This window comes from Durio zibethinus, chromosome 9 (assembly GCF_047325235.1).
Source record: "Durio zibethinus cultivar Kanyao isolate XHJ-2024 chromosome 9, ASM4732523v1, whole genome shotgun sequence".
In the NCBI taxonomy this organism is placed as follows: Eukaryota; Viridiplantae; Streptophyta; class Magnoliopsida; order Malvales; family Malvaceae; genus Durio; species Durio zibethinus.
Window position 1 is genome coordinate 1,131,486 of NC_143170.1, and position 11,681 is coordinate 1,143,166.

Genomic DNA, 11,681 nt, shown 5'->3' on the forward strand with positions numbered 1-11,681 from the left:
AGACTATCAAATACTAAGAGACTTGGCTGGGCTAAGCCCATAACTGTAACTTCTGCTTGCACTATCCCAAGAAGCTGTTGCTCGATTTAAGGACTTGGTCTGGGGTCTAAGATAGCATCAATCATAGGCACAGGTTCGAGCTCGGCTCTTTTTTTTTTACATGCATGCCAACCTATCAAGGTCATGGGTGCCTACGGGTCACTGGAGCGACCAATCGCTGAACAAAATGGCCAGAAGGCATGCACAACCTATATTTTGTCCAGGGATGTTACGAGGGGTGTACGGAATGATAGGCCTATCATGCATACCAACATGCCCCGTGAGGGGGAAAAGGGGTGCCGGACTACCACCCCTAAAAAGCATTAGAGATTTTATAGATATGCTATCAGTGACGTTAAAGTGTTTAAAATAGGGACACATTTTTCAAACAAGCATATCCCACACCGAGGCCCAGCATGTGTGCTAATGGTGTTCGAGGCAACTACCCACTCTAAGGGCCATCTTCTATCGATGCTGATTAAGGCATGGTACATGCCGATGGCAATCGAGGTAAGTGTCTGTACTAAGGGTTGGCTTGTGCCGATGGTGGTCAAGGCATGTACCCGTATCAAAGGCTAGCATGTGTCGATGGGCAAGTGCCTCTACCAATGGCCAGCATGCACCGATGATGTTCTAGACAGATGCCCACACCAAGGCCCAACATATGCCAATGGTGTTCGAGGCAACTACTAGCACCAAGGGCCAGCATGTGCTGATAGTGGTTGAGGTAAGTGCTCGGACTAAGGGCCAACATGCGTAAATAGTGGATGAGGCATGTGCCCATACCAAGGCCCAGCATGTGCCAATGGTGGTCGAGACATGTACCCATATCTAGGGCCAGCATGCACTGATGGTAGTCAAGGCATGTGCCCACACCAAGGCCTAGCATGCTCTGATAGTGGTCGAGGTAACTACCCATACCAAGGCCCAGCATGCCTGCACTAAAGGCCAGTATGCACTGATAATGGTCGAGGTAAGTGCCCATACTAAGGCCTAGCATACGCTGATGGTGGTCAAGGCAAATGCCCGTAGCAAAGGCCAGCATATACGATGGTGGTCACGGTAAGTACCCGTACCAAGGCCTAGCATAAGTCGATGGTGGTTGAGGTAACTGCCTGCACCAAGGCCAACATATGCCAATAGTGGTTGAGACATATGCCCGTCCGCACCAAGGGTAACCATTCACTGATGGTGGTCGAGGCAGATGCTCGTACCAAAGCCCAGCATGTGCTGATGATGTTTGAGGTAAGTACCCGCACCAAGGCCCAGCATGTGTTGATAGTGGTCGAGGTATGTGCTCGCATTAGGACCCAGCTGGCTTTAATAGTGGTTGAAGCCTTGGCTGGAGTTCAATTTTTGGCCACAGTGCACATGCTGGGGCTGTTGTCACATTTTTTTGCCTTGGGCACCATCGTTGGAGCATCTTTGGAGAACCTGGCCAGCGACGTGGGGGTTTCGACGATCGAGGGTAGGGGGCCAAGGGGTGTGCACACATGATGTGCGGTGGGTGCTGGTAATTGGCCCTTATGTTGGCCCCCTATCCCGCATGTAAAACCTCGAGAACTCACACCCCTTTAAAGAGTATTTTAGCTTTTACAGGTTTACCACCAGTAGCCTTTCAAGTGTTTGAAAATGGGAACATTTTTTTCAAATAGCCACAAAATCTTCTACACTTTGATTTTTTAGCTAAATTTTTTTGTGTGTGCCAACAAAAATACAAGGATTAGGTCTAACAAATTTGGGGCCAAAACTCCTAAAAAAATTTTAAAAATCTTGAACCATAAAAACTTTCAAAAATCATGAAAAATAAAAAATGAGTCATCTTGCCATGAAACTTCACGTAAAGCCTTAGGTGACCATTGTATGAGTTTACAAGCCATGAAAATGGCATTGGAATGGCAGAAATATGAAGATGTGCTTAAATCTACCTACTGTCCGATCGTGATGTGTTTGTTGCTCGATCGGGGCTTAAGACACCCGTACGTGATGCGCAAGAATTGACGAGTGCTCATATGAATTCACAGGCAATAAAAATGTCTTTGGTATGGTGAAAATATAAAGATGTATCTGAACCCACTTGTTGCCCAGTCGTGGTGTGCATGGTGTATGGCTTGGGCTCAGGTATAGGCGCTTGGTGCGCGACCCACAGCACCAGACACAGAAAGGGACTCAGTAAATCCTTAGCTTGTGTATTCTACCTTTCTGGTTAGTTTATTACCTACACGCTTATTTCGTAGGCTGACTTAGGCATACGGAGTTCATTCACAGTCTAAGGTCGCCTGGTGTTTAGTTTGAGACTGAAACCCATGACACCAGCATATACTAAAGAAGTGTTTAGGGCACTATGTGCTAGGCACCTGCTATGGAAGTGCCTACACAGAGGGCACCATTCATCCCCAACCTTGGAGGGGTGCGACATAAAAAGAATGAAATGAGGGGACTCAAGAGGGGGAGGGTGGGGGAGGGACGAATCGAAATAACAAAGGGTTGAATCTCAGTGGATCGTGGCAGCAAGGCCACTCTGCCACTTACAATACTCTGTGGCATATTTAAGTCGTTTGCAAAGGATTTTAGCCGCTATTCAGTGGGAATTGAGCTCCAATAAGGCCTATACGGCTTGTCCGTCATGAGGGCTACACCTACGACAGTGCCCTTGGGGGCTATTGGCCCCTATTACGGGTCGACAATCGGGTCACGGGCACGTGCATTGCTTCTAGCTTAGATTTTAACTTAGAGTCATTCAGTCATAATCCAGCACACGGTAGCTTCACACCATTGGCTTTTCAACCAAGCATGATGACCAATTATGTGAATCAATGATTCTATCATACTAGGTTGAATTACTATCATGACGCTGCCATCAGTAGGGTAAAACTAATTTCTCTCATGACGGCCTAAACCCAGCTCACGTTCCCTATTGGTGGGTAAACAATCCAACACTTAATGAATTATACTTCACAATAATAGGAAGAGCCAATATCGAAGGATCAAAAAGTAACGTTGCTATGAATGCTTGGCTACCACAAGCTAGTTATCCCTGTGGTAACTTTCTTGACATGTCTAACTTCAAATTCCAAAGGTCTAAAGGATCGATAGCCATGCTTTCATGGTTTGCATTCATACCAAAAATCAAAATCAAACGAGCTTTTACCTTTTTGTTCCTCATGAGATTTCTATTGTCATTGAGCTCATCTTAGGACACTTATTATATTTTTTAACAGATGTGCCACCTCAGCCAAACTCTCTACCTGATAATGTCTTTTGCTCGGATCGATTGACCGAGGCTAGCCTTGGGTCTAAAAAAAAGGTCGTGCCCTACCTCTAATTCATGGAATAAGTAAAATAGCATTAAAAGTAGTGGTATTTCAATTTAGCCAGAGGCTCCCACTTATCTTACACCTCTCAAGTCATTTCATAAAGTCATACTAGAGTCAAGATCAACAGGGTTTTCTTTTCTCGTTAATTCCACCAAGCTCATTCCTTTGGCTATGGTTTCATTGGATAGTATATAAGGATAGTGGGAATCTCGTTAATCCAATCATACATGTCACTAATTAGATGATGAGGCATTTGGCTACCTTAAGAGAGTCATAGTTACTCCCACCATTTACCAACGTTTGGTTGAATTTTTTCACTTTAACATTCAGAGCACTAGGCAGAAATCACATTACATGAGCATTCGTAGGGACCATTGCAATGTTTTGTTTTAATTAAATAGTCAGATTCCACTTGTTTGTACCATTTTTGAGTTGACTATTCGTCACCCGAAAAAGGCCCCCGAGAGAGCTGTTCCCAGTTCATCCTCTGACCGGCCCGTGGTGACCCACTCTCACCACAGAAACAGCTCGAATAGTGCACCAACAGCTAAGGGGTTCAGGATTAGGACACTCATGCCCAACCCTCGAAGCCAATCCTTTTCTCGAGGTTACGAATCCATTTTGCCTACTTCCCTTGCCTATATTATTCCATCGATCAAAGATTGTTCACCTTAGAGACCTGATGCGATTATGAATACGACTGAGCGTGGATGGCACTCAATCTTTTAAATTTTCAAGGGCCACCGAAGGTGCACTAGACACCACATGATGTGCGATGCTCTTCTGACCACTGTACCTTACCTCTGACTGAGCCGTTTCCAGGGTGTACAGGCCATTAAACAAAAAAGGTAACTCTTTTCGAGGCTTCTACTGACATCTTCGGACTCCTTAACATTGCTGTTAGTCATCATGTTTCGATTTAAAAATTTTAACCCGATTCTCTTCCGAAGCTCGTATTGGATACGCTGTCGAATGGGCTTCCCCCATCTCTTAGGATTGACTAACTAATGTGCAAGTGCCGTTCACATGAAACCTTTCTTCTATGTGGCCTTCAATGTTTTCATTTGAATATTTGCTACTACCACCAAGATCTGCATCGACAATCGCTTCGCTTGGGCTCATGCCTCAAGTTTTACAATGACTACCACTCTTTCCTACTCATCGAGGCCTGGCCTTTGCCCCAACGACTGGGTATAGGTCACGCGTATAAATACCATCAATTTTTAGGGCTAATTGATTCAACATGTGAGTTGTTACATACTCCTTAGTGGATTTCAACTTTCATGACCATTATCCTGCTATCTTAATCGACTAATATCCTTTGTGGGTTTTAGGTTAACGCGTAATTCGACACGTAACCTAGCTTTCTATTCATCCTATATCACTAGTTTTGTTTATAAAAAATGACCCACTTGGAGCTCTCGATTTCGTGGTGGCGACTCAATGAAGTAGCCACGCCTTACTACCTATTTAAAGTTTTAGATTAGGTCAAGGGTGTTGTGCCCCTAATGCCTCTAATCATTAGCTTTACCCAATAGAACTTGCTAAGGGCTCTAGCTATCCTAAGAGAGGAGGGAACTAGCTACTAGATGGTTCAATTAGTCTTTTGTCCTTATACCCAAGTCAGACAAATGATTTGCATGTTAGTATCACTGTAGGCCTTCACCAAAGTTTCCTCTGGCTTCGTCTCGCTCAGACATAGTTCACTATCTTTTGGGTCTTAACAAGTATGCTCACACTCAAACCCTTTTCAAAAGATCAACGTTGGTTGATAATATACCTGCGAGGGATCCCACCAATCAGCTTCTTTCTGCCTTATAGGTTTTCTAGCTTGTTGACTTGCACACATGTCAACCTCTTTGGTTTATGTTTCAAGATGGGCCAAATGGGAAGCCCGCAGGCCTATGCTGGGCACACATTGGTGCTGGGGCACATTAAGATAGTGCATGTTAAGTTCTATGATCATGGCGATGACGTCTCTACGGGCATATCAAAAGCTTAAGCTTGGGCCACTACCGTAACTAGTGTCGATCCACGCCCCAAGCTAATTGGCAGACTGACTCTCGTCATTCCACATCCGACCAAGGCATATTGTCGACCCCCATCTACTTCCCTTCCAACAATTTTAAGCACTCTTTGACTCTCTTTTCAAAATCCTTTTCATCTTTCCCTCGCAATACTTGTTCGCTATTAGTCTCTCACCCGTATTCAGCCTTGGATGAAATTTACTACCTAATTGGGGCTACATTCCCAAACAACTTGACTCACAAACAGCACCTTGTGGTGCAATAGGGTCTAGGCATAATAGGGCTCTCACCCTTTCTGATGCCCCTTTCTAAGAGACTTGGGCCTAGTCTACCACAAGAATGCTTTTTTAGACTACAATTCGAATGTCGAGGGTACCCGATTCTCAATCTGGGCTCTTTTTAGTTCATTCACCGTTACTAGGAAAATCCTGGTAAGTTTTTTTTCTTCTGCTTATTGATATGCTTAAACTTAGCGGGTGATCCCACATGACCTGGGGTCACAAAGCGAGCATCGACCAAACGATGTGGGGGGTCTAACAGGGTCTGGGTGGACAACGAGCACACGTCACCAGAGACTAAGCACACCGAGAGCTTTAGCACTGACAGCCATGGCTCTGTTATTGTCAGGGACTAACTTTTGTGCTAATCGTGATCGATTGGATCACGAAAGGCCATCTTCCACCCCTCCATTCCTTCAAGCCTGACAAGCGAGAGGGTCAGAGGGGGGCCAACAGTGTATGACACCCAGGCAGGCATGCCCTTTTTCTAGTGGCTTGGGGAGCAACTTTCATTCAAAGAGTCGATGGTTCACGGAATTCTGTAATTCACACCAAGTATCGCATTTCATTACCTTCTTCATCGATATGAAGGTAATATCCATTGTCGAGAGTCATTTTAGTTTTTCATGATAAAAAGAGCTGTGGCACCACTCATACACACACATTGAATGGGATGGCGATGGTGCGCATGCTCTATTTTCATTTTCGGTTCCTTGGCGTGAGTCGTGCTGAGGGTTCATTATTTGGCTATAGGCTAGACGACGTCAATCCTTTCACCCACTTAAAGGGCGGGACGAAGCAACCGTCACACCCGTCAAAGGTCGAAAGGGGCTCGAGGTGTGGGGACACCCTCGCTCCCTCGATGTTTTGTTAACACATTTTCGGGTCATCCGTTAAGCAAGTTTGACAATGATCCTTCCATAGGTTCACCTACAAAACCTTGTTACGAATTCTCCTTCTTCTAAATTATAAGGTTTAATGGACTTCTCGTGACGTCGCGGGTGATGAACCATCCACGTCGTCACGATCCAAACACTTCACCAATCCATTCAATCGGTAAGAGAGATGGGTGATGTGTATAAAGGGTAAGAACATAGTTAACATGAGCTGATGACTCGATTTACCAAGAATTTCTCATTGAAGATCAACAATTGCAATGATCTATCCCCATCATGATGAAATTTCAAAGATTACCTGAATTTGTCGACCAAGGCTATAGACTTATTGAATACATCAGTGTAGCGAGCGTGTGGCCCAAAACATCTATGGGCATCACAGACCTGTTATTGTCTTAAACTTCCTTAGCCTAAGCAGCCATAGTCCCTCTAAAAAGCTAGCCATGAAGGATCACTTTCGTATAGCTAGTTAATAGGCTGAGGTCTTGTTTGTTAATGGAATTAACTAGATAAATCGCTCCACCAACTAAGAACGACCATGCACCACCATCCATAGAATCAACAAAGAGCTCTCAATTTATCAATCCTTACTATGTCTGGACCTAGTAAGTTTTCCCATGTTGAGTCAAATTAAGCCGCAGGCTCTACTCCTGGTGGTGCCCTTCTATTAATTCCTTTAAGTTTTAGCCTTGTGACTATACTCCCTTTGGAACCGAAAGACTTTGATTTCTCATAAGGTGTCGGTAATGTCTTAAAAGTAACATTTGCCTATCCCTGGTCGGCATCATTTATGGTTGAGACTAGGATGGCATCTGATCATCTTTGAGCCTTCAACTTTTGTTTTTGATTAATGAAAACATTCTTGGCAAATTCTTTTATAGTTGTTCGTCTTTCATAAATCCAAAAATTTTACCTCTGACTATGAAATACGAATGCCTATGACTATCCTTATTAATTATTACTCCAATCTCGAAGGACAACATAATAAGATCGAAATCTTATATTGTTATCCCATGCTAATGTATACAAGTGTAGGCCTACTTTAAGCATTCTAATTTCTTCAAAGTAACAGCATCAAAGGAACAACCCAGCTAATTAAGGCCAATAATGCATCACCAATAGTAGAGACATATAGATCGGTGCTTACCGTGAGGTCGACCGAATGACCCAACCCTAGTTCCAACTATGAGCTTTTCAACTGCAACAACTTAAATATACGTTATTAGAGCTGGAATTACAACAGCTGCTAGCACTAGACTTACCTTTCAATGGATCCTTGTTAAGGGATTTAGATTATGCTCATTCCAATTACCAGACTTATAGAGCCTAGTATTGTTATTTATTGTCACTACATCCCCATGTCAGGATTATGTAATTTGTACGCCTGCTGTCTTCCTTGGATGTGGTAGCCATTTCTTAAGCTCCCTCTATGGAATCAAACCCTAATTCTCCGTCACCTGTCACCACCACAGTAGGCCACTATCCTACTATCCAAAGTTGATAAGGTAGAAATTTGAATGATATGTCACCAACACAAAGGCAGTGCAATCTATTGAGTTATCATGAATCATCAAAGCAATAGGCATAGCCCATGTCAACTTTTTATCTAATAAATGCATCCCTTCCAGAAGTTGGGGTTTGTTGCACGTATTAGCTCTAGGATTACTACAATTATTCGAGTAGTAGATACCATCAAACAAACTATAACTGATTTAATGAGCCATTCACAGTTTCGCATTCTGAATTAGTTCATACTTACACATGCATGACTTAATCTTTGAGACAAGCATATGACTATTGGTAGGATCAACCAGGTAGCATTCCTTTGAGATGTTGGCACCACATGGTCCTCGATACGTCAACTAAGCGACGAAGAAAGCCAATACAAAGGGTAAGCATTGTGCGAGTCGAGCATATGAAATGCATAACATCAAACGAATGGAGGTCGAGAGCCCGCGCTTGCAGAACGTTCCTCATTTGAAAGCACGATCGAATGCCAGTGCACCAATGTGGCCACGAAAGTTTGGGTGGCATGTTTGGGACACAGGGCACGATTGAGGTCAGACTCATATCCCCTAAGGACATGAGATGAATGAGTGATGGCAAGAAATTCCATTTCCATTGATTTAGGTACGCAGCACAGGATCTCAATTGTGCCCTCTGGGTACGACAACCACATAGGGGGAGATTGAAGAGGATGATGGGTCGATAGTTTGATGCGTCGAGCATGGAGCCTACCGACACGCACAACCATAGCATCACTCATATGCCCATTACGTATAAGTGGTAGCATCCACATGCATCTGTCCACATAAGCAAGGGCCACGAGATTATCCTTGCCATCCGACAGGCAACAATGGCATGACACCACCAATGCTTGGTCTGGTCAAGACCGCACACACAAGCTTCACTATTACCACTCCAGGTAGATGTTGCCCAATTAAGGGACTTATTCCTGGGATCTTGGGTAGCATTGGTTGTGTGCCTGACCTCGACGAGGCCAAGGCATTTTTATGGTCAATGAGAAGGAATCGTGAGACCGTCAAATACCAAGAGACTTGGCTGGGCCAAGCACGCAATAGCAGCTTCTGCTCGCACCACCTTAATGAGCCATTGCTTGATTTAGGGACTTAGTCTGGGGCCTAAGGTGGCATCAATCGCAAGTATGAGCTTGAGCTTAGCTCTCTTTTTCTACATGCATGCCAACCAGTCGAGGTCATGGGCACTTATAGGTCACTGGAGTGACCAGTCGTGGATAAAATGGTTGGAAAGCATGCACAGCCTGTATTTTACTTCGAGGATGTTACCGGGGATGTACGTAATGATAGGCCCATCACGCACACCAATTTCCCCCATGAAAAAGAAAGAGGGTGTCAAACTACCACCCCCTAAAGAGCATTAAAGATTTTACAAATATGCTACCAGTAGACGTTAAAGTGTTTAAAATAGGGATACTTTTTTCAAAGAAGCATATCTTACACGGAGGCCTAGCATGTGTACCGATAGTGTTCGAGGTAACTGTCTGCTTCAAGGGCCATCTTCTGCTAATGCTGATTGAGGTATGCACATGCCAATGGTGGTCGAGCCAAGTGCTCGTGCCAAGGGTTAACTTGTGCTGATGGTGGTCGAGGCATGTACCCATGTCATGCCCTAAGCGAGCGTGCCAAGCACATCAGGCGCACCAACATACGTACCCGAAGTCAAGGCTCGCGTACCAAACATACTAATGGGAGTTTACCGTAAAGCCTGGGAGACAAGGCCAGCCCGCACAACAAAGGCCTGGCCTGCATGATGCTCGCACCACATCTAGAAGGGCCCAAGAGGGGAGATGCACAAAAGGATCTTCTAGAAGCCCTTAGGATCAGCAGAAGCCTTCTGACAGATTTGGTTGACCCTATAATTCAAGAGATAAAATCCTGAGTGATTGTAATCTTTGTAATTCCTTGATCTTAGCCTTGATTCTAAAGATTTAGCTATAAGTGTAGCTGAAGCCTCAACTATAAATAAAGGGCTGTTCCACCCTCCTTTGTACATCATCATACATACTTCTATTTTAGTAATACTAAGCATATTTCCAACAATTCTCTTGTTCTTCTATTTCTCCCAAACTTACGCATTCTGCCCTTCCCATTGTTCTAGTGCCCACACACTTGTGTTTTAGGCTAACTTAGGCTAGAATGAGGTGATTCCAAGCCTAAGGTCACACGGATTCTGAGTCTAAGGTCAGAGCTTATGACAGTTGGTATCAGAGCAAATTTTGATTCTGCATATTTATGTTGTGCAGGTTAGATCACAGTCGAAAAGATAGCATCCCAAAGTGATATGGCTAGCTAGCAACCAGAAGCCTAAGAGCAAGGTCATAGAAGAGACAAGAAGGCTAGTTCGAAGAAAATTTGGTCTACCATGGATGGCAAACTGGCCAAGGTAGAGGTGACCATAGGTAACATACAAGAGAAGCTTGAGGATATGAAGACTCACGTTGAAGCGTTAGACTCCATGAGGAAGGAGCTTCAAGGTGAGTTACAAGCTGCTCTTAACCAAGGCATGGACGTGGTCACCCAGAGGCATGAGACCTTAGAAGCTATAGTGGAGACCATGCACGATAGCATGGAGGCCACGCACAAGCAGATAGAAAAGCTTACCAGTGAGCTCGTTACATGCAAGACTGCCATTAGGAATGGCATGTTCGTTAGAGCATCTAAGTCCAAGATGGATGTCTCCAAGCCTAAAGAGTTCAAGAGGACTAGGGCAGCCAAGGAAGTAGACAACTACCTATGGGGTATGGAGTAGTACTTTCAGGTCATGGGCATGCAAAACGAGGCAATCAAGGTAAGTACTGCTGCTAGATATCTTACTGATGTAGCCTTATTGTGGTGGAGGCACAGAAGTGATTATGTGAGGCATGGGAGCACCAAGATTGGAACCTAGGTAGAGTTCTAAAAAGAGTTCAGGGAGCAATTTTACTTGGAGTTTATCGATAATGAGGCACAAGCAAAGTTACGCAAGTTGAGCCAACAAGGGGACATAAGGGAGTATGTCTAGAAATTCTCTGAACTAATGCTCCAGATCACAGATCTGGGTGAGAATGATACCCTGTTTACTTTCATGGATAGGCTGAAGCTATGGGTGAAGCATGAGTTACAATGGAAGGAAGTTCATGACTTGGCTAAAGCCATGACTATTGCTAAGTCTTTGATAGAGTTTAGACCACTAAACAAGTTCGAGTCTTCCAAGCCTAAGGGTAAAGGCAAGGATGAGAGGATCAAAAGAAGCATTCCAAGGGTAAAAACCATGACTGGTAGTCCAAAGATTGGAACTGAGAGCATTCAGACAAGGATGGCAAGAGGAAACCACCAACAGGTAAGTGGAAAGTAAAGGGGGAGCAAGAGCCACTCACATGCTACCTATGTGCAGGAAGCCACATACCGCGCAACTACCCACAAAAGGGCAAGCTGGTTGTTGTAGATAAAGAGTCTGATGAAAAGCCAGAGGTAAGCGTAACAAAGCTTGGGTCGATGGTGCTCAATATTGTCCAGAGTAAGGGGAACTGCAAGCCAAAGAGCTTAATGTTTATAGATCTAATGGTTGTGGGTCAGAAAGTGAGCACACTAGTAGACACAGGTG

At 44.3% G+C, this 11,681-nt stretch overlaps 1 non-coding gene and 2 pseudogenes across 1 annotated transcript; all 3 read right to left on the minus strand.

The window, feature by feature from the left end:
- Window positions 1-2,505: 2,505 nt before the first annotated feature.
- Window positions 2,506-5,883, minus strand: LOC149516681 (25S ribosomal RNA). The gene has a single exon (XR_016345423.1). It is a non-coding gene; the product is annotated as a 25S ribosomal RNA (ribosomal RNA).
- Window positions 5,884-6,121: 238 nt separating this feature from the next.
- Window positions 6,122-6,274, minus strand: LOC149516682 (5.8S ribosomal RNA; annotated as a pseudogene).
- A 294-nt stretch (window positions 6,275-6,568) lies between these two features.
- On the minus strand, window positions 6,569-8,374 carry LOC149516683 (18S ribosomal RNA; annotated as a pseudogene).
- Between the last annotated feature and the right edge of the window lie 3,307 nt (window positions 8,375-11,681).